We start from the raw sequence: 27,556 nt of genomic DNA, 5'->3' as shown, positions 1-27,556 counted from the left end.
AATATGGATTAGTCTATTCATTTGATTTAATGTGTTTGTCTTTATATTTAGTATCGATGGCTTTTTCTTTTCAGATTGTGGTTTACCCTCTCACACCAAGCACTGGATTCATCCTATCGTATGAGTTTAATATTCAAAAATAAGGCATTTCATAGGTATAAGAATTTTACCTCTGAAAAGAAAAGATTTAAAAAAGGGCTTTTAGGACATCCTTTTCCACTGTTTTGTCACTCTCAGGACCCTAAAGTTCAATTGTGATCATAGTAAAAAAAAATGATTTTAGTTCAGTCATACCATTTTGAGCCACACAAGATAATAAATTGCAGAATACTACCTCATCTTTAATCCAAATAATGGAATTACCAGTTTACACATTTTTTCTTTCTATTTATGAATAAAGTCAGTTATTTCCAAATAATAAATTAAGCTAAAACATAAAATAATTTCCCACCAATAATGACTATTTTTTATATATCATCCACTAATAAAACATTATGCTTACAATAAAACAGTATTGACCATTTTCTTTTTTGTTTCCTTTTAGAATTCATAAATATGAAAAACTGGTAATCAGTTTTATTGATTGATTGATAGATTGACTGCTGAAGAAAGTCATGGATAGGGAAAATAATCTGAAAGTTGTAAGTTCTTTACATTTTGTAAAATCATTTACTTTCCAGATTGTAAACATTAATGGATTTCTATGGAGTAATGAGATTTTATAGCATACAAAATCCTAGAATCCATATGTTATACATTATTCACTTTTTTTACCTGGAGATATTTTTCATAGGTATATATCTGCTGGGATATATAAATATGCAGGTGGATACTACTCAAATAGTCTTAATTTCTTCAGGATATCCCTGTCTTCCAGGTATAAAGCTTTGATTGGAGTCATTATCCATCCCTTTCTAATTGCCTTCAGAAAACTCTCCAAATTTAACTAAGTCATATTTCAGGGTACTTAGACTAAAAGTTAAAAATATATACATTTAAACCGCTCATCCAATAAAAGGGATACATAGATATTTATTCTAAAAAATTCTTTTCTTTGGAAGAACATTGAAATGTGTATGAGAAAAGTTCTAAAATTGATTTTACTTCTATTTAGAAGTAGTATTTTGAAACATATGTTTATTTTAGAATCCAAAGCTTTTTGTCACAGGAAGCTTAAGTAGTTTTTACAGGACTGGGTTTAATTTAGGAATATAAGCCAAAATAAATACAAGAAGATGGCTGTTAACTTTGGGTTTCCCTAGATGGTTATGTGAAAGGAAGATATGGTTGGGTCCAGATAGAAAAACCACTTCTGTGGCCTTAAACTCCAACTTGGAAAGACAAAATATATCACAGATCATGATCCCCTGATCACATCACACAGAGCTGGGTTTCTAAGGGTTCTGTCGTATCTCGTTGAGATAGAAAGATAAAATAAATTTCACATAAACCACATTTACTCTGTGGGCAGCATACTTCTAACCCTGTACTCTGGTTATGTATGTAAATTGACTAGGCATGGTTATGGTGGCAATATATCATCCTCTCATCACGCTGACTTTAAGACTGTAGCAAGAGACACTTGAATAACCATGTTTTTAAATAGGTAGACGATCATATCACTTTTCTGAAGATTGTTTTTTTTTCTTTGATGGACTTATCTTTAAATTTTGATTATAAAGTAATCAGATGGAAAAATCAGTATAACCACTGAACAACAGATTCCTGAAACTACTGCACATCATTTTATCATTTGAAATAAATATACTATTGAAAGAAAAGTATTTGAAATATAATTACAGATAATATATCGCTAGAAAGAATAGACTTCCAAATTTCTTAAACGGCTTATGTGAAAATCTAGTCATTTGGGGGCTAATGGTGGTGGAATTTTCTATTATTCACTGCCCTCTAGAGGTCTCAAGATGATAATTAAATTAGGTTTTGCAGCATTTTTATTTTTCTATTTTATTATTTTTTTAGTAAAGAGATTTTTTTATCCTTTTCTGGTCTTTGAAAACATCAATAAAAATGTAACTGTTGGGCAGGTAGACATTTCCATTTATGAGACAGGGGGAAATCCAACACGTTATGTGTGGCTCTGATAATATTATCTTTAATCATAAAAATGGAAATTGCAACAGATTATTTGAGGCAAATTTTAATGATTTTAGCTCAAAGTAATTATCCACAATAAAGTACTAAGAAAAGTGATGTTAGAAGTCCATTTTGTAAACCTATTACTAATAAAAATATCTGACTGTTTTTTTTAATTAAATTTTTTATTCCTTTTCCATGTTAAAATAAAACTTTTCTTTTATAGCTTAGGTATTAAAAATGCAGATTCAGTCATTCAGCAAGTATTAATTGTGCACTGCTAGGATATGGATACTTTTCTAGACTCAGTGGTGATAGCTGTGAACGAAACAGGGTAGAATCCTGCCCTTGTGGAACTCACTGCAGGGGATACTCATACTTTATAGTACACATTACAATGCATTATACATAATTTAAAATTTTAACTGGAAATATTCCTGTCTATTACTTCAAAACACTTTTGAGAAAACATTTAAAAGTAAAATGACATTATTTTTCTGAAACTTTGATATTAAGAGCAGGTATTTGAAAAAGCACCACCAATTGATTGACTGTGATTTAAAATTTTTCTGGTAATTCAAGTTGTTCTTCACAATCAGGGTACAGCCTGATCCATTTGTGTTATTGTGTCCTAGACTCCAGGATACACAGGATGACACATTTTGAGATGGAATGTGTGTTCTTTAACTACAGCTGATTCATAGTGTCAATTATAGTGCCTCTGATAGCAATTTAATTTTTAAGACTCTCTGTTTTAGGAATCCAAGTTTGGTGGGCAAAGTTCTTTTGTTAAGTAGTGGAAGAGGGACTATAAGCGATTCCTATACTCTAAAATGTGCAATGCTTCCAAATTATTTTAATAAAGAAAAGAAAAGCACATACTTTAAAATATTAACTCAATACCCACTCCTCTGAACTCAAAAAGAAAGTGATTTAAATTTTGCTTCTGAAAAACTTTGAAGAGATCATATTCAAATGCTTTAAGGCCTGGAAGAGAGATCACTTCTTTACATTCATTCTCCCTGAGGGGAGTACAGGTCTATTTGTCACTCCTCTTTAATTCCTACTGACCCTGCTGAGCTTTTCCTCAAAGGGCCCCTGCTGCAAAGATGCTGAGCATGTGTGGCAACCAAACTATGTTCTCATTTTACCCTAGAGAAAAACCAAAAATATCAAAGACGTGTAAAATCATCACAAATCGCAGAGCTCTTCCTTCTTCATTTTTCAAATGCCCTTTAAAAGTCAGAAAAGATGCTGGAAGTCAATGCTGTATTTAAATTCAAACCTGCCAATGTATCTCCAGCTGAAATTTCAGTGGAACTTTTATCTTAGATATAAAATATGCTTTGGAGAGAGCCTAGAGAATTATTTCTTTTTTATCCTTTAGATATTACCACCTAAAATTGTATACAGTAAAATGTAATTTGTTTAATCAAATGTCACATAAGTATGCTTTTTAATAATCCTGAGTTTTTACTCATTAGAGACTAAAAGTTTTCTTTCGCATATATCATTTTAAAATAATCATTTCTAAAATCTACTATGGCACTTCTCTGATTCTTTATATAGAAATAAATATTTTAATATTTTTCCTTGTAATTTTAGGCCATCATTACACATTTTGATTATTGTACCTGATTTTAATGTTAAATAAGAAAAGAAACCATTTTTCATTACAATAAAAAAGTATGATTTTTAACACTGCTCCATTAGCCTCAAGGAAAATTAGTATTTTTACATTTCCCATCCTTTTTGTGTTTCTTTCTATTTCTTGTTTTAACTGCTTTGACTTGGATCAACTTTATGGTTTTGAAGAGAGTGGTAATGAGCATTCCTGTATTTTTCTCAATTCTAACAGGAAGGCCTTTAAGTTTCTCTATCAGAAATGATATATGTGGGGATCTTTACAATGTGCATTTTATTTTAGCTGGTGTTGGTTGATGGAAATGAGGAGTATAGTGTATATAAATATTTTAAATGGTATCTGAGGCTAAGAATATTGAATCAGGAGTTGGGATTTGTCCTAAACATCCATGCATCTTCCTACCTTAAATTTCAAGAAAGGAGTAATCTCTGCAGGGATGAGAAGGAAATGTAACTTGAGCTGAATCTCTAATGTTTTCTTTACTTCCTTCTTTTATTTTTAATGATATCTGAAGCCAGGATGGAAAAGTGTTAATATTAAGTAATCATAATTGTTATATTAATCTAAAAACTTTCCTAAAAGAGATTATAATGCTTACTGAAACTCTGTAACTATACAATTAAAATCAATATGTTAATAGTCATTACTGGTTTTATACAAATATCATATATTGGTTATTAACTTGATTATATAATAATGTATAAATCTGAATTAATCATGAATTGTATTTTATAAATTAAAATATTTTATATTAAGAAAATAAACTAAGTTCATCTGTAATCAAGATGGCAGAATGAGAAGCTTTTTTTTTCATTTTTTTTTCATTTTCCAACGTCATCTTATCATGTAAATCATACCTTCTTCTACACTCCAATAGCATTTTTCTATAATAGTGTATTTCACCAAATGTTGTTAAGAGCTTTCTGTTTTCAGATATGAGTAAGATATGAGTAAGAAGTATCTTTAAGAACCAGATAGCTTTTATTTTGAATTCAACCTTTGCTGTTTTCTAAGTATGTCACTGAAAATATCATTTAAACTCGGTGAGCCTCAATTAACTCAGGCATAAGATGGGGGTATATTAATAACTACCAGTGGTTTTTTTTGAAAAGTTTTTGAAATGTTTTATTATAAGTAAAATATTTGGCATATAATATAGTTCCTAATCAGAGACCCATTTATTGGATTGCAATTTTTTAATTTAAATATAATGTTATAATTTATTTGCAATAATTTGCTTCTCCTCACCATCACCTGCCACCTAGATGCTATGCTGTAGTTTTATAATACAAATAATATTTATATTATTTCCTAATAAAATAATAGAAATATATCCTGAGCATATAATGTGTGTGAAACTCATGAATGACACATTATTTCATCTACTGCTCACAGCGTTTCTGTGATGTAGGTGACATCATCACAGTCATTTTAGAGAAGAGGAAACAGAGCAACAGAGAGTTTGCTTTTCCAAAGTCATAATTATGACTCCAAAGACTTGAGGGTCTCTTTAATCACCCCAAAATTGGAAACAATGTAATGAGCTCTTTTAAGACATATAGAAATAGAGGATAGTCTTGATCAGTTTATCAGTAATGTAGATTCAATCAGCCTTGTAGGTTCTGACCCTCTCCCTGTGAAATATCTCTGTATTATACTTGTAAATAAAAAGAGATGGCAATACTATGTACAAGCGTTACAGAAATAAAGTATGTCTGGAGGGTAAACATGTCATAAAGCCATTTGGTCCCTAAAATTGCTTGTTTATACCTCTTTGAGGCAGAAATTCCATTTATTTATTTATTTTTATCTCTCAAGGAAGAAATAAATGCTGTTCAATATGTTTCGGTTCTTTTATAAGGCCTAGAAAATTGTTAGTATGTTTCACAAAAAAACTTAATAGTTGCCTCTGGGGAAAGGGCTAAAAAGCTAAAGATGAAAAGGATATGAAAGATTTTGTATAGGTGTGAAATGCATATGTCCTCTCCATATTTCTCCCCCAAACTCTAGGTAATTGAATTTTAGGAAATGCATATATTTTAGCCAAACTTGTTTATATATGTCTGTGTGTGTGTGTGTTGTAATATCTTTAAAAAACAGTAATACATTTTATTTTTCTGTTAGATCCTCATTATTTAATAGTGTAGGAAATTATGTTAATGAAAATGTCAATGATACATTGACCTCAGGGATATAATTCATCAGGCAGATATCCTCTGGCAGAAAGTAAGTTGGTTAAAAATAGCATGCATCACATCCGTGGGCCATTATGGAGTTTGTATTTTTAATTTGTTTTATGGAAGTTGGATAATCATAACCTTAAAATCTGTATGTAGCTTTTTCCATTAGGTTCTAGAATTTGAAAATACATAGACTATAAATCAGTCTTGTTATCAGTTAGGTCTTTGCAAATCTGTTATGTGAAATTGAGTACATAATCAGAAATTTGTCATTCTCTTCAAATACACAATGAGTTTCTCACAGTTGTGATTTTATTAGGAAAATAAACACAAACCATATACATAAATTGTTTTAAGCTATAAAACATTAATTTAAAAGTGGCTAAGGTTATGATTGATTATTTAAAGAAAATAATACATTAGAAATTTAGGATTATCATTATTTTTATTGGATGCTGATTCTGTATTTTAAGATATTTTGATTTGCATTCTAAATTTTAAATAAATCTCTCAGGTTATATTTTCTTCCCTTAGTAATTTTTCCTCTAGTAGTTTTATTTAGGAGAAGTGAATTTAATGGAACTTTAATTTATTGATTAACAGCATTATCCAAATTAGTTTATTCTCTGAAATGTACATATTATCACCTAGTAGATATGTAGAATACCCTCTCCATTAATAATATTTTTTCACCTGTAACAGCAGAGCAAGCTTGTATAAGAAAACTATTAAACGGATTTCTTTACATTTTCATCACAAAACCACCATTTCCAGGTAATTTGCAGGAAACACACAGGAAAATCATGCCTTTTGGAGAAGATACTTAATCCAATTCCGTTTAATAATTTTAACAAGTTAAAATTTATTTCATGGGGTAATTTTTGCATAAGGAGTTTTAATCAATCTCTCATCTCCATCATAAATTTATAAATACTCATGTCATTGTTAGGTGATAATATAAATACCATGATTTTAGAAAATACTTAAATATCTGAAAATTTTATAAAAAGTCTGCAGCTAAAAAGAAGTGTATCCTTAGAAAAAGAAATATTTCAAGTCATTTCTGCATTTTCAGCATTTATAATACCTAAAAGGTCAAATTTGCCATTTGTTCAAGACAAAGCTGCCCAGAAAATTGGTGTGACTTATGAAATTCCTCACCTTCAGAAAATTGGTTCATTTTTTTCTTTGACGGTTTGTAGTTTTTAGAATTTTTAGAGTGGTACTAGAACATTCCACTGTGAAGTGTTTGCCCTTTGAGACCTTGATTTGGAATGTCAATACTTGAGCTCCTCTTGGCTAGGAATGAATACTAAATTGTTATTTCAGCAGAGTTCTTTGAAATGAGAAGTCAAAGATTAAATTTTGTATATTGCACTTTCTTGGCTTACTTGGGTGATCAGAGCTCAATGACTAGTTTATGTAATTGTTTTCCCTTTTTTTTTTTTATTAGAGAAGTTATGGGTTTACACACAAATCATGCCTAAAATACAGAGTTCCCATATACACACCCTATACTATTAACATCTTACATTGGTGTGATACATTTGTTACTATTGATGAAAGAACCTTTGTATAATTGGACAATTAACTATAATCCATGGTTTACATTAGGCTTCACTGTGTTGTACAGTTCTATGATTTTTTAAAAAAATTATTCTAGTATTGTATTTACAGTCTAAAATTTCCCCTTTTAACAGAAGTCAAATATATAATACAGTGCTGTTAATTAACATTCACAATGTTATGCTACCAGATTGTTTTTTAATCCCAATAGTTGCAGGCACTTTGTGATTCCAAGAATCATTCCACTAATAATGTGATCTCATAGTCTAACTGTATCTAGAATGATACAAGGATATTTTTCAATGAGAGAATCACAGTTTGTGTTATCCTCATTATAAAGTTAAAATGATATGGCCATTAAACCTCTTTAGGATGCTCTTTATAGTACACCATAAATTAACAGATGATGAGTAAAATCATTAACATCATTCAGTCAGATGAAATAATCTTAAACAAATTAATGAAGACCTATTAAAATAAAAACTTCAATTATGCCAAAACACTCCTTGTAAAAATATATAACCCTGGTGTACTCCCACATAACTTATTATCTCGTCTGTTTATGATTAGTAGATAGAGTAGATACAGATTGGCTTAAGGTTCATAGGGTACATACATATTTCGCTAGAAAATTTATTTGGCCCCCTGCTTCCAGAATGCTTCTATACAATCATCCAGATCTAATTTTTTTCTGAGATTAATTAAATCTCTGTTCTTTTTAACTAAGGGAAACTAATGAAAATCAGGCAATCACTTTCTTACCATATAGGATATTTGTCATTTCTTTCTTTTCTGTTTTTTCATTAAAATGGAAAGAAATATCTGCATATTCTGAGTAAAAAGTAAAATTATGTGAGGAGAGCAGCTTCTAAAATAGATACAGGAGTATAGCCATTTTAAACATTTTTAGGCATAACCTCTTGTTTTGACTAGCTTTCACTAGATTGAATAAATCAGGACTTACATTTTTTAATAGTTCTTCCTGACAAACAGCCATGCCCACATCTTGCTTATTCCCTGTGATGGTTAGGTTCGTGTGTCAATTTGGCCAGGTGATGGTACCCAGCTGTCTGGTCAAGCAAGCACTGGCCTAACCCTTGCTGCGAGGACATTTGTGGCTGGTTAATAAACCAACAGGCTGGTTTATTAAATTATCAGTCAAATGGCTGCAGCTGTGACTGATGACTCAGTGAAGGGCATGTCTTCCACAATGAGAGAATGCAGTTGGCTGGATTTAATCCAATCAATCAGTTGAAGACTTTTAAGCGAGACAGATAGAGGACCTTCATTTCTTCTTCCACTGACCAGCAAAGTGTTTCCTGAGAAGTTCGTAGAAGTTGCCAGTTCGTTTCCTGAAGAGTTCATTGAGCATCTTCATAGGAGTTGCCAGTTTGCTGACTGCCCTACGGAATTTGGACTCGTGCATACCCACAGTTGCATGAGTCACTTTTATAAATCTTATGTTCATAGATATCTCTTATTGATTCTGTTTCCTTAGAGAACCCTAACTAATACACTCCCATTTGTTGGAGCAAAGTCAACCCTCTTCTGGTCTGTCTCTCCTTAAAAATATTGCACTCAGAGTAGTTTATTTGTCTGTAACTTATTTTTAATTCAGATCCTCTCAGGGAGGTGTATACATTTATAGCTTTTCAATCATGGTAGGCTTAATTGCTTAATCTTTCTGAGGATAACAATACCTTAAAAAAGAGTATCTAGGAATTATTTACGTCTGGGTCTCACTTATTTGTAGAAAGTAATCTTGATTCATTTAATAACAATTTGTGCTAAGCCAAAATATAATGATTATCTAAATTTAAGTATATGGAATATGACATTAAAATAATAGAAGACAATTATCGCAGTTTGTTAACTCTTTTAGAGGAGAAATTTCAAGCAACTAGAGTTCTATTGAACCTTCCTCTTTTCCCCATATTCTTCCCCTCTTCCCGATATATTAAGTTAATTATATGTGGGATGTACTATGTTCTAGCTCTTCAAATTTTTCTTTGGTAGGCCACTTTTGTTTTATTCTCTGTTTCTGAAACCTGAATGCAATGATTACCAACTTCATTTTCCACAGCCTTGTGAATATACACATAGTCTATGAAGAATCCTAATGTTATACATGAGTTCCAAATGACCAGAGAGTTTAGAAATGGGGAACTTTTCTTCTTATTGTTAGGGAGAGACCCTGGTCATATGGTCTCTGATGAATCTATTCAGTTAAAAGAGTGATTCTCAATTCTGACAACACATTAGAATCAACACAAGAATCCCTATGCCTAGGGACTGCAACCAGAAATTTTGTTTTAACTGTTCTAAACTGGGGATGTTTTGAAACTCTGCACCTAATTCTAATGTACAGGAATGGGTGAGCATCACCCTTAAAATTGGTCTACAGGAGCAAGAACAGATCTTAAGTCTTCCCTGGAGCTATAAGTAAAAACTTGAATTCAAAGACATATTTCTAAAATTCTACTTTTAGCAAGATAACCATGTGGATAACAGTTTGAGGCTCTTTTTATCACTCATTCTAGTTTATCTGAATGGGGAGTTGGAATGAGAGAGTGGTATGTGAGATATTTTTGTATGAAATTGAGCTAAGCATTTGGAACCAAAATGGGTGATTTTAGACCATATCTTCAGATAGGTTTCAAAAATATCTCTGAAAGCTGTTAGGCTCTAACAGCTCCCTATTTCTTAAAGGGCAGTGTTTCTCAAAATGTGATTCCCAGACCACGTACAAAAGTATCCCCTGAGGAACCTGTTAAAATATCAAAATTTTGGGTCCCCATTTAAACCTTCTGTCATAGTCTGTGGTAGTGCATCCTGGGGAATCTTCATTATATACAAATTTTCTGTATGATTACCTGACACACTCAGTTTGAGAAACACTGAGGTCAGCCAAAGGTTTCTGATGACTATAGAAGGGCTCTCCCTACCTCTTTTTGTTACACCCTCTTTAAGGAATGCTAGCCTTCAGATCCTGTCTAACTTCATGTGGATCCTCTTTCCTGTTTAACAACTTGTTGAGAGTCAACTGTTTGCAAGGCAATGTGCTCACAAGGCAAATATAGAGGTCAAGAAAATACATAAGTCTCATGAATTCAATGCTGGTGAGTTACTGCAAAAAAAAAAAAAAAAAAAAAAAAGTGAAGTAAATTATGCACTTACCTTCCAAGCCCTGATATATAAACTCCCCATTTTCAAGCATATGTTTTGTTGGTAGAGAGAATTATATGCCTCCAGGTGTGATGGGCTTGACTCCATGTGCATATGTGTTAGTATGTAGAGCAGGATGCTCATTTGACAGGCACTACCTGTTCTGTGGGAAGAACGAAGAAATTGCATGGATGTGTTTTATATCCTAAGTGTCATTTCTCTTGGTGTAACTTTGACCATTGGGGTAACTCTTATGTGGTCACTACTTTTTGAATAATTATATAGATAATTGTAGAACATTTACAATATGCTAAGCACTGTGCCACATGCTTTATAGTCATTACCTTAGTTTTTCATCCTACAATCTTATGAAGAAGATACATTTTTTCCTCATTTTCCACATGAGGAAGCTGGGATTTTCAGAGCATAAATAACTTGCCCAAAGCTACAGTACTAAGTGGTAGAGCTGAGATATAAGCTCATCATTTTGATTCCAGAATGTGGACCCCTAACCTTATGTATACTATATACTCCTCTATACAATGACTCAAGGCACTCTTGACCACCCTGCCTTATGAGGAGCTTCAAGCCACCCAACAAATATTTTCAAACTCTCATGATGACAGGAGCTTACATCTATACTAACTTTTAGCTTCAATTTCATATTTCAACTGAAGTAATTACCTTAGCCACAACATGCTTCCTGTGATGTTTTACCTTTTGTGAGGTGGAGTGGGGAGTGGGGAGGGGGACTCACTATAAATTAGAATATGTTTCAGTTCCTTCGTATCTTATAGATCCACCAAACCAAGCAGTTCCATATAGAAGACTTTTGCTAACGATTCTTACTAATAGTACAGGAAGTAACTTATCATTGATTGTGGAATAGCTGGTTCCAAAATCCATGTCAATGTCCTTTCCACAAAACCATACTGCCCCTGACATGCATTAATGGTGATAATAGTGTGGAGTACAGGTTTGCAAGGTGAGAGATTTGGAAAGAAGGGCCATCATTGCTGCGTGACTGAAGAGAAGCAGGTATGGTTTGCAATTTTTTGATGGAAAATGGAAAGAGGTGTGATGAGGAGGGAGAGGTAATGGGATCAGAATGGTTCACTGTTGCCTGAAATGTGGAATGTAATCTGATAAAGCACCTTGAGTTTTAACTACTTAAGAAGGAAAGAAGTGGGAAAGTCACAGCCCTTTGATAGAATGGTGTTAGTGGGGGTAGTGGGGGAGATGAGGAAGATGCAATTAAGCCATCTCTCCAAGGATGTTATTTACTGAAGAAAACATTGTCTAGGTACGCTAGAGATGTTCATGCATAGTCCTAAATAACAGGGCTGCAACTGAATTGTGTGATACTAGATGGACAGATACATTGCAAAATGTTATGATAACCTCTGTCTGTAATGTGGCAATCATGAGCTTTAGGGAATATGGATGAAGACATTCATTTGCAGTTCACATCATGTTGTTGAGCTAGAGGACACACATAACAGACTAGTCAGAATGATACAGTAATTAGGGTGCCAACTATGGAAAAATAAATACAGGTGTTTTTCAAACTTAACTATTTTCCAGTCTAGTATGTTTGGTCAGAGAGGAGTAGGAAGAGAGAATTTATTGCAATGTTGTAACATCAAAATATCTGATGCAATATTATCAATAGCTATTATATTTATTCCTATTAGTTACAGAGACTATTATTTTAAGAGTTCATGTATTTTTGGAAACAAGGATTTAAAGTTAAATTCTAACTGCCCTTGCAATACTCTGTTTGTGCCTCGTCATTGTCAACAATGTGTGCATCTATTAGAAAAGCTCAAATAGGAGGTATGGAATATATAACAGCAAAATGTGAAACGTCAGGAATTGTTATGCATCTATTACAACAATTTGCACACAGTATTTGTTCAATAACTGTTTCTTGAATGGTTGAAAGTCATCTGAAGTTAAACCATAACCAACAGAATAACAAACATGGATTGCCACCAGTGACAGTATTTGGAGAAATCAACTTTCAAACTCTCCTGAGGCTGAATCCCAGTACACAGCTCTGTGCCACACAAGCTCTGAAAACTGACAGAGAGTATGCTATCATTTTTCATCCCTAACCATATTGCCTTCAGAACTGGCTGCTCAATATTCCCCCAGCCCAGTATTTTCCCTTGATAGTAACATTGAGGAATTAGTGCTAGTTGGCCACAGTTCTTATTTGATGCTATATCGTATCTCACAATTCATGTTTGATAGGCAGAATGCCTGAACTCTGAAGATGTCACTGTTAATTAAATAAGTGTTTATTTTTGTCTTTCCCAAACAGAAAACAAAATGACACTGTCTTCATTTCTTGTCAAACAAGAAATATTCCTAAGAGAACTTTTCTTTGCTCTCTACAAGCTCTAATAAAATTTGACAGCAAAGAACAGTTTTCTTTGAGTAAATGTTTGGCAGTAAGTAGGTATCTGCTACACATGCCAAGTTTTTAATTTCACACAATCAATCTACTGTCTTTCCGTCTTTGTATTTCTTTCTCTATTTAGAGGTTAAAGGGTTGTAACACAATTTTCTCTGATTTAGAAGGAAAAGCAAAATAATTATTACTGCATCTGGGACCGCATTCAACATTCTTCATTCTAGAAGTAGTAAAAAAGAAAAGGAAAAAAAATAGACTTTTAAATAAATATTCTGAGTTTGGCAAAATTGAGAATTGACAATGTATTTTCATCTTATAATGAGTTTATTCAGAAAGTATTCCTGTAGTATTAACAATTAGAAAATATTTGTCATCTTTGGTGTTGGCTTTATTGTCAGGCAGCTTATAGAAGTTCTAAACATTATATGCAGGCATGACAAGTCGAGGAAGAGAAAAGAAACCTTGCCTTTTCCATTTACTTTCTCTGAGGAAAGAAATTTGTCCCAGATGTTTACAATAGATTTTTCCTCACAAATCATTCTCCAAAAATGGGTTATATTCCTAGTTCTAAACTGACTGTCAGCAAAGGGGCTTATTGAGTAACCATAATTGACTTAAATTAATCTTTTGGTGTTTAATTGGTGCTAGGAAGTTAGACATAATGTCTTCCATAATAACACTGTTTTAGTTTGCTAAAGCTTTCAAAATGCAGTATATCAGAAATGGGCTGGCTTTTAGCAATAGGAATTTGTTAGTTTACAAGCTTACAATTCTGAGGCCATGAGAATGTCCAAATCTGTGCTTCATCAAGTTGAAACCTTCTTCCTGAAGACAGGTTCCTGATGATCCTTGGCTCTTCTGTCACATGGCAAGGAATATGGCAGCATCTGATGGTCTCTGCCTTCTCTTCCCAGATTCATTGCTTCCAGCGCTGACTTCAGTGGCTTGCTCTCTGTTTCTGTGGCTATCTCTCTCAGCTTCTGTGTCTTTCTCTGTATGCCTTTCTCTGAATTTTATCCTCATGTAAAGGACCCCATTAAGAGCGCTAAGAACCCCCCTCCATGAGTTGGGTCACATCTTAAGTTAAGATCCTATTCACCAAAAGAGCCTACTTCAATGGGTTCACACCCACAGAAAAGGATTAGCTTTAAAAACATGATCTTCTGGGATCCATACAGCTTCAAAACATCACATACTCCTTTGAATTGATGCTCTAATAAATGAGATAAATAAAATATTCAAATTATAACTGGAATATCATCAGTGATCAATGCATGGTTGGTATTATCAAAACTTGTATCCATTTGATTGCCAAATTCTCTTTTGTTGTCTCATGTTTTTGATACCAGTTTCTTATCTATCAGACACTTCATAAATATCTTGGCCATATCCAGTCTGTACTACTACAGTTACTTATTCACTATTTCAGTACTTCCAGTTTCTATTTAGACAGAAGTGTCACTTGTCTGTTGAATTCTTTTTCCTTGCTTCACTGAAGTCTACAATAAGATCCACTCATTAATTACTTCAGAAAAGCACTTGGCTCTAATTTTCCGTCTCTTTTTATCCCAGGTGCCCAAACCATTATATTATTGGAGTGAATCTACTTTGTTTTCTCTTTATTTTTCTAGATTAACATTTATTGTTCTCTTTTGTGCTACCCATATCTAATATGTTCTTTTCTTTCCTCTAGTTTTGGATTTTACTCTTAGTTTGATCAAATTGCCTAGACAAAATTCAGAAATATTTAATATTATTTATCATGATTTCCCCCTCTGATTGTTGAATTTTGGTATTTATACCCTTGTATTATCCCCTCCCCTTGGATATGGACTGCAATTATTGACATGATTCTAATGAATAGAATAAAATTGAAGTGATGGGGTATCCTCTCTGAGGTTGGTTAATAAAATAAATGTGACTTTGGTCTTGGGCACTTGCACTTTCTCTTGCTCTTTCCTGAATTGCTTACTCTGGTATAATTCAGCTCCTAAGTAGTGAAGCAGCCTGGTCAAGAAGGACACATGACAAGGGACTGAGACCCACCATATTAGTGAGTTTGGAAGCACCTCCCTCACCTCTGTCAGACTTTCAGATGAGACTGCAGCCATGACCAGCATTTTGACTGAGACTTCCTAAGAGACTTCAATGAAGAATCACCTGCCTAAAGATTCCTAATCCATAAAAAAAGGTGAATAATAAATGTTTATGTTTGTTAAGCCACTGGATTTTGTGGTCATTTGTTACATAGCAATAGATAATACATCTGTCCTTTAAAGTAGAGTCTCCCTGTATTTTGTTGTAGCATAACCATATTTTAATCCATTTCTTTTATTTCTGCTTAGTCTTTTTTTTTTTTTGCATTTTTTAATATTCATTTTACTGAGATATATTCACATACCACACAGTCATACAAAACAAATCGTACATTTGATTGTTCACAGTACCATTACATAGTTGTACATTCATCACCAAAATCAATCCCTGACACTTTCATTACCACACACACAAAAATAACAAGAATAATAATTAAAGTGAAAAAGAGCAATTAAAGTAAAAAAGAACACTGGGTGCCTTTGTTTGTTTGTTTGTTTGTTTGTTTCCTTCCCCTATTTTTCTACTGATCCACCCATAAACTAGAACAAGGGGAGTATGGTCCTTATGGCTTTTCCAATCCCATTGTCACCCCTCATAAGCTACATTTTTACACAATTGTCTTCAAGATTCATGGGTTCTGGGTTGTAGTTTGATAGTTTCAGGTATCTACCACCACCTACCACAATTCATTAGAACCTAAAAAGGGTTGTCTATATTGTGCGTAAGAGTGCCCACCAGAGTGACCTCTCGGCTCCTTTTGGAATCTCTCTGCCACTGAAGCTTATCTCATTTCCTTTCACATCCTCCTTTTGGTCAAGGATATGTTCTCCATCCCACGATGCCAGGTCTACATTCCTCCCCGGGAGTCATATTCCACATTGCCGGACAGATTCGCTCCCCTGAGTGTCTGATCCCACGTAGGGGGGAGGGCAGTGATTTCACCTTTCAAGTTGGCTTAGCTAGAGAGAGAGGGCCACATCTGGGCAACAAAGAGGCATTCGGGAGGAGGCTCTTAGGCACAATTAGAGGGAGGCCTAGCCTCTCCTTTGCTGCGACAGTCTTCCCAAGGGCAAGTCCTGTGGTAGAGGGCTCAACCCATCAAGCTGCCAGTCCCCTATATCTGTGAACACATAAGCAACCATTGAGGTGGGGAAGCCCAACACCCCTGCATTCTCCACCAGCTCCTCAGGGGGGCTCTGCATATTTTTTTTCCTTGTTTTTTTTTTTTTTTAAAAACTTTTTAATCAAAAATAAAAAAATTTAAAAACATACAGTAAAAGAACATTTCAAAGATACCATAACAAGGGGGTAAGAAAAAGACAACTAACCTAAGATAACTACTTTACTTCCAACATGTTCCTCCTCTACCCCAACAAAGTTACCTAATGTAACAACATTTCTGTGAACTTGTTCCTACTATACCCATCAGAAATTAGCAGTCCATAGTCATTCCTGGGCATTCCCAGAACGTTAAATTTACCCACGATAGCTTATCTCTTCTTATTGGACTATCGTTTCCCCTTCTTTAATTGCTGTCTATTGCTAGTTCCCCTACATTCTACATTATAAACCATTTGTTTTACATTTTTCAAAGTTCACATTAGTGGTAGCATATAATATTTCCCTTTTTGTGCCTGGCTTATTTCACTCAGCATTATGTCTTCAAGGTTCATCCATGTTGTCATATGTTTCACAACATTGTTCCTTCTTACTGCCGCATAGTATTCCATCGTGTGTATATACCACATTTTATTTATCTACTCATCTGTTGAAGGACATTTGGGTTGTTTCCATCTCTTGGCAATTGTGAATAATGCTGCTATGAACATTGGCCTGCAGGTATCTGTCCAGGTCGCTGCCTTCCAATCTTCTGGGTACATACCGAGAAGTGCAGTCACGGGATCGAAGGGTAACCCTATATCTAGTTTTCTAAGGAACTGCCAGACTGACTTCCAGAGTGGCTGAACCATTATACAGTCCCACCAACAATGAATAAGAGTTCCAATTTCTCCACATCCCCTCCAGCATTTGTAGTTTCCTGTTTGTTTAATGACAGCCATTCTAATCGGTGTTAGATGGTATCTCATTGTGGTCTTAATTTGCATCTCTCTAATAGCTAGTGAAGCTGAACATTTTTTCATGTGTTTCTTGGCCATTTGTATTTCCTCTTCAGAGAACTGTCTTTTCATATCTTTTGCCCATTTTATAATTGGGCTGTCTGTACTATCGTCATTGAGTTGTAGGATTTCTTTATATATGCAAGATATCAATCTTTCGTCACATACATGGTTTCCAAAAAGTTTTTCCCATTGAGTTGGCTGCCTCTTTACCTTTTTGACAAATTCCTTTGAGATACAGAAACTTCTAAGCTTGAGGAGTTCCCATTTATCTATTTTTTCTTTTGTTGCTTGTGCTTTGGGTGTAGTCTAGGAAGTGTCTGCCTAATACAAGGTCTTGAAGTTGTTTTCCTACATTATCTTCTAGGAGTTTTATGGTACTTTATTTAATATTGAGATCTTTGGTCCATTTTGAGTAAATTTTTGTGTAGGGTGTGAGACAGGGGTCCTCTTTCATTCTTTTGGATATGGGTATCCAACTCTCCCAACCTTGTTTGTTGAAAAGTCCATTATGACCCAGTTCAGTGACTTTGGGGGGCCTTATCAAAGATCAGTTGGCCATAGATCTGGGGGTCTATCTCTGAATTCTCAGTTCGATTCCATTGATCTATATGTCTATCTTTGTGGCTATATGACAACTGTGGCTTTATATTAAGCTTCAAAGTCAGGGAGTGTAAGTCCTCCCACTTTGTTTTTCTTTCTTAGAGTGTCTTTAGCAATTCGAGGCATCTTCCCTTTCCAAATAAATTTGATAACTAGCTATTCCAAGTCTGCAAAGTAGATCATTGTAATTTTGATTGAGATTACATTGAATCTGTAGATGAGTTTGGGTAGAATTGACATCTTAATGACATTTAGCCTTCCTATCCATGAACGTGGAATATTTTTCCATCTTTTAAGGTCCCCTTCTATTTCTTTTAGTAGAGTTATGTAGTTTTCTTTGTATAGGTCTTTTACATCTTTGGTTAAGTTTATTCTTAGGTACTTGATTTTTTTAGTTGCTATTGAAAGTGGTATCTTTTTCTTGAGTGTCTCTTCAGTTTGTTCATTTCTAGCATATAGAAACATTACTGAATTATGTGCATTAAGCTTGTATCCTGATACTTTGCTAAATTTGTTTATTAGCTCTAGTAGCTGTATCGTTGATTTCTCAGGGTTTTCCAGATATAAGATCATATCATCTGCAAACAATGACAGTTTTACTTCTTCTCTTCCTATTTGGATGCCTTTTATTTCTTTGTCTTGCCAGATTACCCTGGCTAGCACTTCCAGTACAATGTTGAATAACAGTGGTGACAGCGGGCATCCTTGCCTTGTTCCTGATCTTAGAGGGAAGGCTTTCAGTCTCTCACCATTGAGTACTATGCTGGCTGTGGGTTTTTCATATATGCTCTTTATCATATTGAGGAAGTTTCCTTCAATCCCTACCTTTTGAAGTGTTTTTATCAAAAACGGATATTGGATTTCGTTGAATGCTTTTTCAGCGTCTATTGAGATGATCATTTGATTTTTCCCTTTCGAATTGTTAATGTGTTGTAATACATTGATTGATTTTCTTATGTTGAAGCATCCTTCCATGCCTGGAATGAACCCCACTTGGCCATGGTGTATGATTTTTTTAATATGTCTTTGGATTCGATTTGCAAGTATTTTGTTGAGGATTTTTGCATCTATATTCATTAGGGAGATAGGCCTGTAGTTTTACTTTTTTGTAGCATCTTTGCCTGGTTGTGGTATTAGATTGATGTTAGCTTCATAAAATGAGTGAGGTACTGTTCCATTTTCTTCAATGTTTTGAAAAAGTTTAAGTAAGATTGGTGTCAGTTCTTTTTGGAAAGTTTGGTAGAGTTCCCCTATGAAGCCATCTGGCCCTGGGCATTTATTTGTGGGAAGCTTTTGGATGACTGATTGGATCTCTTTGATTGTGATTGGTTGGCTGAGGTCTTCTGTTTCTTCTCTGGTCAGTTTAGGTTGTTCATATGTTTCCAGGAAATTGTCCATTTCCTCTACATTATCCAGTTTGTTACCACACAGTTGTTCATAGTATCTTCTTATAATTTTTTTTTAAATTTCTTCAGGATCTGCAGTTATGTCACCTTTCTCATTCATTATTTTGTTTATATGGGTCTTCTCTCTTTTTGATTTTGTCAGTCTAGCTAGGGGCTTGTCAATCTTGTTGATCTTCTCAAAGAACCAACCTTTGGTGTTATTTATCCTCTCTGTTGTTTTTTTGTTCTTTATGTCATTTATTTCTTCTTTAATCCTTGTTATTTCTTTTCTTCTACTTGGTTTAGGATTGGTTTGCTGTTCATTTTCTAGCTTCTTCAGTTGATCTATTAGTTCTTTGATTTTGGCTCTTTCTTCCTTTTTAATATATGCATTTAGTGCTATAAATTTCTCCCTCAGTACCACTTTTGCTGCATCCCATAGATTTTGGTATGTTGTGTTCTCATTTTCATTTGCCTCTATATATTTAGCAATTTCTCTTGCTATTTCTTCTTTAACCCAGTGATTGTTTAGGAGTGTGTTGTTTAACCTCCAGGTATTTGTGAATTTTCTAAGTCTCTGATGGTTATTGACTTCTAATTGTATTCTTTTGTAGTCAGAGGATGTGCTTTGAATAATTTCAATCTTTTTTAGATTTATTGAGCCTTGTTTCATGTCCCAGCATGTGATCTATTCTGGAGAAAGTTCTGTGAGCACTAGAGAAGTATGTTTATCCTGGTGATTTGGGATGTAATGTTCTATATATGTCTGTTAAATCCAATTCATTTATCAGATTGTTTAGGTTTTCAATTTCCTTATTGGTCTTCTGTCTGGTTGATCTATCTATAGGAGAGAGTGATGAGTTGAAGTCTCCCACAATTATTGTGGAAACATCAATTGCTTCCTTTAGGTTTGCCAGTGTTTCTCTCATGTATTTTCTAGCACCATGATTGGGTGCATAAACATTTATGATTGTTATTTCTTCTTGTAGAATTGCCCCTTTTATTAGTATGTAGTGGCCTTCTTTGTCTCTCAAAACATCCCTGTATTTAAAGTCTATTTTACCTGAGATTAATATTGCTACACCTGCTCTCTTTTGGCTGTAGCATGCATGAAATATTTTTTTTCCATCCTTTCACTTTCAATTTCTTTGTGTCCCTGTGTCTAAGATAAGTCTCTTGTGTGAAACATATTGATGGTTCATTTTTTTTTTTATTCATTCTGCGAATCTATATCTTTTAATTGGGGAGTTTAATCCATTTACTTTAATGTTATAACCATGGAGGCATTTCTTGAATCAGCCATCTTATCCTTTGGTTTATGTTTGTCATATATATTTTTCCCTCTCTCTATTAATATCCTTTAATGTACCCATACTGAGTCTCTTTAGTATTGAACCTTTCTCCATGTCTCTCTCTCCTTTCTTTGTTTGTCTGTAGAGCTCTCTTTAGTATCTCCAGTAGGAAAGGTCTCTTGTTAGCAAATTCTCTCAGCATTTGTTTGTCTGTGAAAAATTTAAGCTCTCCCTCACATTTGAAGGAGAGTTTTGCTGAATAAAGTATTCTTGGTTGGAAAATTTTCTCACTCAGAATTTTAAATATGTCGTACCACTGCCTTCTTGCCTCCATGGTGGCTACTGTGTAGTCACTACTTAGTCTTATGCTGTTTCCTTTGTATGTGGTGAATTGCTTTTCTCTTACTGCTTTCAGAACTTGCTCCTTCTCTTCTGTATTTGACAGTGTGATCAGAATATGTCTCAGAATGGGTTTATTTGGATTTATTCTATTTGGAGTTTGCCCTGCATTTATGATTTGTGTATTTATGGTGTTTAGAAGGTTTGGGAAGTTTTCCCCAACAATTTCTTTGAATACTCTTCCTAGACCTTTACCCTTTTCTTCCCCTTCTGGAACACCAATGAGTCTTATATTTGGATGTTTTATATTATCTGTCATATCCCTGAGGTCCATTCTGAGTTTTTCAATTTTTTTCCCCATTCTTTCTTTTCTGCTTTCATTTTCTGTTTTGTCATCTTCCAGGTCACTGATTCATTGTTCAACTTCCTCTAGTCTTGTACTATGAGTATCCGGAATCTTTTTAATTTGGTCAACAGTTTCTTTAATTTCCATAAGATCATCTATTTTTTTTATTTAGTCTTGCAATGTCTTCCTTATGCTCTTCTAGGGTCTTCTTGATGTCCTTTATATCCTGTGCCATGGTCTCATTGTTCATCTTTAGCTCTTTGATTAGTTGGTCTAAGTACTGTGTCTCTTCTGGTCTTTTTATTTGGGTGCTTGAGCTTGGGTTATCCATATCATCTGGTTTTTTCATATGCTTTAAAATTTTCTGTTGCTTTTGGCCTCTTAGCATTTGCTTAACTTGATAGGTTTCTTTTAGGATTTGTAGACCAATTGAAATCCTTATCTCTAATTTGTCAGATCTACAGCTTCATGGAGTACACTTTCTCTAACTAACCAGCAGGTGGCATCCACAAGCCACCTGTTCCCCTCAAGCCAGTTCTCCCCCACTTTGTCTTTGTTTTGAGTGGGGGAGTGAGTCTTGTGGGGTCAAGCCTGCATGTGTGGTTGGTGTTGCCCACCCTGTATATGCGGCATGTGTCTGGGCGGTTGGGAGGAGGGGTGCCTCTAACAATCAAATCTCCCTGGTGTTCCTGGAGTTTTAAAGCTGCTGCAATAGTCTAATCCTTCAGTTCAGTCCTGCCACAGTTTGTCTCTGCCACTGACCCACAAGTCTTTGGTATTGGCGTATGGCCCCCAGACTTGTGAGTGGGTCCCTCTTCCAGGCCGTGCACCCCCTGATCCTCTGTTGAGGGATGACTCTGCTATGTCACAGGTGAGTGCCATCTCCCCAGGGCCATTCTGGGCTGCAGGGCTGTGTAGGGAGGCTCCCAGTCTGCTGAAATGATGGCTGAATGGGGCTTGTTAATTCACACTGCTCTACCTTCCCTACTCTGGGACAATCAGCTGAGGGTTCAGGGAAGGCTAATGTCCATGCCGAATTTTGTGGTGTGTGCATGTTATTGGAAGAACTTCTGTCATACTCAGTTGTCTGGGTCAGCTCTGGGCTATGGGGCTGGTGATGGGCAGGAGTGTTTCCTGTCCACCAGGATGATAGCTGTGAGAGGACGCCCCCCTTTTCTTGGGAAGTTGTGGTGTTTAGTGAATTTTCTCAGCCACTGGATTATTGCTTTTTGTCTCAGAGCTCTCTTAGTTCTGCTCTTGTCTTGACCTGCCCAAATTGCAAGTCTTTGAGGCTTTCTGTATTGGGCTTCTTAGAGTAATTGTTTTAGAAAAAGAAAAAAGATTTAAAAAAAAAGGGGGGGCCCTCCTCGCAGATCTAATGGGTTATTGAAATGCTAAGAGACAAAGCAATTAGGGCCATTAAGGAAAGGTCCAGGGGGAAGAGAGATTAGTTTTTCTTCAGGATTTACATATGAGCCTCAGGGCCTGAGCTGTTTCCTTCCCCTTTCTATGTTCACCAGAACTCCAAAAAGCCTCCGCTTTTGTTTTTTGTTTTTTCTTGCTGTTTTTTGCTATGCCTATCTCCTCTCTGCTGGGCTGGCTGCTCTCAGATTCTCTAGTATCTGGTCTCAGCCTATCTATGATTGGAGTTTTGATCAGTAGAATGAGTTTCCGATAAGAGCCGCCACTGCAGTTCTCCCTTCTCCTTCCTGGCGCTGACAGCCCCTCCTCCCATGGGACTGAGCCTGGCAGGGAGGGGCGTGGGTCCCCTGGCCACAAAAACTTACTGATTTCACTGATCTCAGCAGTTCCACATGTTCATGAATTTTGTATGAAGTATGCCCAAAGTCAAATTTCTCTGCGGTGTCCAGTCCACACAGTTCCTGGCTTTCTACCTACTTTCCTGGACTAGTAACTAAAACATACACCTCACCAATCCACCATCTTGCCCTGCCTCCTCTGCTTAGTCTTGTAGTTGAATACCATATTAAAGTTTCCCTCAGCAATTTTACAAATGATGTGTCAACAGAAAATAGTTTTTGTTTCTGTTAGAAAAAAAATTAAAAACATTATTTAGACTTTCTCCCTTTATTATCTTTTGCCTATCTTCTCCTAATTGCCATTTCATGCATTTTGCTGTCATCTGTATCTTCACCCATTTGCCTGGCCACTGATTTTGTGGACTATCAGAGTTTTTCTCTCTGATATGTTTCACTTTATATGCAGAAAGATACCATGTGTATTAAAGTATGATGGAAAAAAAAAAGCCTATCCATCTGGATCTAGATATCCTCAGATACACTCAGGAATTTATTATACCTTCATGTTTTAGACTTTCTGGGTGCTGCCAAATCCTCTGAAAATACATTTCTGGATTTGTATGTATTCTACATGGCATGGTAGATTTTTAAGTTGATTTTATTAAGGAGAACTTTAAATATGATAGCTTATTTAACTGATTAAGTCCAATCGTCCAGTCAGGCAAGTGTTCAAACATAACTGCCGTATTTTTTGCATCATTAAGAAATAGTATAGTTGAGGACCTGTCACTCAATATTTAGTTACATCCTAAAGCACAGTCTCATAAATAGCTTCACCACTTTGTTTTGACTAGAGATTTGACTGGAAATTCAGTATCAACTATAACCCTGATTCTGACATAGCACATAAGAAATAATGAAGCCTGACAAATACAACTTTTAATCTTCCCCTTCTCCTCCCACAGAATTTGTACTCCAGATGTTTCAGTGCTATGTAGACACAAAAAGGAACTATTGTCTATGCTGGCTCTTATTCTCTGGTTAAGAAAAAAATAAGTGTTTACTTGCATGTCTTGTATAACTATATTCAATCAACTATGGTATTTTTATAAAACTAAATTCTTAAAAAATGGGAGCATCTTTCAAAGCCAGCTCTTGATCATTTGTAAGAAGGCAATCATCATAACATTAATGAGAGAAACATCATTATTAAATTCAATCATCTATAAAAGATTAAAACAGAATAAAACATTTCATGAACTGTATTGCTGAAGAAAATTTTGATGAGAATTTGGGAAATTAGAATATTTTTTAAAATAAGTGGAACATTTTAGGTGTTTATGTTTCATTATTTGTATAATTACTGTAACAGATAAGGGTTCATTTTTATCCTTTTCAAAAATGACGGATTATAATTAAAATAAGCCTAAAAATTACTACTACATCCTCAACTAGAATAAAATAGTTTTCTCTCCCAAATCATCTCCTCTTCTTTATTTACAATTTATGCATGTAAATTTTATTTTTGTACTTTATATATTTTTCAACATGTGCTATATACTTTTACCTTATTTTAAATCTTGCAATTCCCTCTACACAAGAAAAAAAACAAAACAAATGAGTCAAAAGTTATAAACTTTACAGATGCTGATCCCAGTATTTGCATTTTCACTGAATTTACCTGTAATCATCAGTACTCATTTTTAAAATTTTATTTTCATATGAAAACTAGTGCATTATATGGAGAATATAATAGATTTTTCTACATATTCTATCTCCCATAATTCTTTAAAAGATGTTATATATTTAGTTCTCCTTGGACATGTTGAATCCCTAGATTACTTGTTATTCATATAATTTAACATCATTTTACTTAGTCCAGTCAGGGATACTTCTAAACTTAAAATGTGTCTAACTCAATGCTCCAGGCACCCACTAAAAGATTTACACCAAAATCTACCAAGCATATTTAAATATGAACTTTATTTCAAGTCTATATATCCTGTACTGCAAAAGACCAGGATATGAAAGTTATACAGAAGGATGTTTCTACAACCTTCTAAGGTAGAATGACCTTAACATCACAGTTATTCCAGTGATATTTCTCAAGATTAAGGAAAAGGGACATGGAGAATTCCCCATAATTATTATAAAAATAAATGAATAGAATATATTTGATTTGAAGCAAATATTTTTTGACCAAACTTGGATTAAGATGATGGAACATAGCACTTAAACTAAAAGATACCATAAAACAGAAAATTCTATATTGAGGTTTCATAAATCAATTCTGTATGGGAAAAAACTAAGGAGTGTTGCATTAATAAATATTCTTGAGATAAAAGTATCCAGGAAATTCAAATGGCTTAAAGTTTAATCTAAAAAAGTAGTGTGCTAACTCTGCCCATAAATAATCAATAAATAGACTAAGTAGATACAATCTTTTTTCAAATTTTTGCTAGGGAAAGATTTTAAAAATTGTAAATACATAAATAAATGTATACTGTCCAAAACTAGAGAGAAGCAGAGTTGTTTCTGCTCAGATCATAGCCAGAATCATGTTTAAAATCTGAGCTGTTGTAGTTTATAAAATGCATCAGCTAATGGGAATATATGCTGAAGGTGTGACTGGTTTAGAAAGAAGCCTGAAAAATCATATTATTTGCAACAAATAACAGTGCAAATAAAAAGTGAAGAGTAAGGGGTTCCTAGACTGCAGTTTGGGAAGTTTCTCTATTAAAAGAACTTAGTCATCCAAATATAGTCAGTCTCCAAAATGTCCTTATGTAAGATTCCAGATCATACCTCATCTTTGAATTCCCTTCTATGGTTCCCAAGAAATACTTGGATTCTATCTCAGTTGGTCAGTTCATGGATTCTTCACTTAAGATTTATTTATACCAAATCTTACAAGGGATTGCATTTTTTCACTCTAGAAGGGTTCTTCACAGACTTAAAACCTCAAAACCTATTGGATATCTACAAAGGAACAATTAAACTTGCTGATTTGGGGCTTGCCAGAGCTTTTGGAATACCTATTAGAGTATATACATGAGATAGTAGCAGTCTGTAGTCAGCTCACTGCAAGACTCCAGTTGACATTTGTGAAATTAACAACTAAGCAACTACTTTTTCCAAGGGGATTCAGAAATGGAGCAACTCTTCAGCATTGTCAGGGCTTTGGGTACCTCAGTGATGAAGTGTGACCAGAAGTGGATTCTTTACAAGATTATAAGAAAACACTTCCCAAGTAACAATTAGGAAGCCTAGCATCCCATGTCAAAAGATTTGTATTTGCTCTAAAAAAATGCTAGTCTATGATTATGCCAGATGAATTTCTGACAAAATGGCACTGAATTATCCATATTTTAATGTTTTGGACAGTCAGATAAAGAAGATGTAGCTTTTCAACAAAACATCTCCACATGTTGTATCAAGAACACAGTCTTATTTTTACTGTTAACTCTGTTTTTGTCATGTATATTTTTCTTTTCTTTATTGTAAAATTTACGCTGTACTTCATCTTCTCATTTCAAAAGTAAAACTTAAAAAAAATTGTTCTGTGTGAATCTGAATACATAACTAATTCTGTTTATATGTGTAGTTCTCACTATGAACAACTGTTCATCACTGTAATAAAGTTAAAAATCCAACCAAAAGCAAATAACTGAGCACTTTACATTAAAAAGGGAATAGTATATGTAACATCCCTGCATTATATTACTGTATTCAGCTTTAGACATTTGCTAGTAGGTTAAACTTGAACAAATTATGTAGCCTTTCTAAGCCTCATTTTCTTTGTATAATGGAGATGCCGACATCATAAGCATGCAAGGGACACAGTTGCTGCTCAATAAATGTTAGTTTCTCTGTTTGCCTGAAAATTGAGACTGAGAAGAACTAGCAAAGGGAGAGGAGTGAGATGAGCAGGAAAGAAGTGCTGTGGGACCCAGGACATCATTTTTCAGTGAAGTCCACATAAAAAGGAGATCAGTTTTAACTAACAAGTTTTAGGGAAAAAAAGACAAATCTCACAGTAAAGAGTTGAAAACAGTTTTCAGAAAGAAAACAGTACACTGAAGGAATGGAAAGGAGAAAGAAGATATAAAAAAGTGTCACAGAGAAGGATGAATATGAAAGGATTATGCTCATTGTAATGGAAATGATCTATTACTAGAGTTGTGATTTATGAATATTAATTTTGGGGGAAGCAAGATATATATTGGGAATTTTTAAAGTATCTTTACAAACAGAAGCTGCTTCATATTTCTTCCCATGCAAGAGAAATGAGAAGGCAAGGGAGGGCCATAAAGAGAAAATGTGGTGATATGAATTCAGTGGAGACATAGTTGGAAGAAGATTAAAAAAAAAAAAAAAATGGTTTACCGTTAGGAATAATGATGCACTCCTAACCTGTGGCCATGCATTTATCTACCACATTAATACCACTGAATACGTAAGGCTTCATATATATATATGTATGTGTGTGTGTGTGTTTGTGTGTGTGTGTGTGTGTGTATAACTAATGGTAAAATCCTAAAGGAG

The 27,556-nt window shown here is 34.5% G+C and overlaps 1 protein-coding gene and 1 pseudogene across 6 annotated transcripts in view; both read left to right on the top strand.

Moving 5' to 3' along the window:
* The window catches only part of PCDH15 (protocadherin related 15), a 1,822,477-nt gene that overhangs the window by 690,402 nt on the left and 1,104,519 nt on the right, over positions 1 to 27,556 (top strand). The window lies entirely within an intron of this gene.
* LOC119509914 lies at positions 57 to 26,414 on the top strand (annotated as a pseudogene).

The sequence above is a fragment of the Choloepus didactylus genome, chromosome 15 (assembly GCF_015220235.1).
Source record: "Choloepus didactylus isolate mChoDid1 chromosome 15, mChoDid1.pri, whole genome shotgun sequence".
Classification (NCBI taxonomy): Eukaryota; Metazoa; Chordata; class Mammalia; order Pilosa; family Megalonychidae; genus Choloepus; species Choloepus didactylus.
This window is presented reverse-complemented; position numbering and strand designations above follow the sequence as displayed.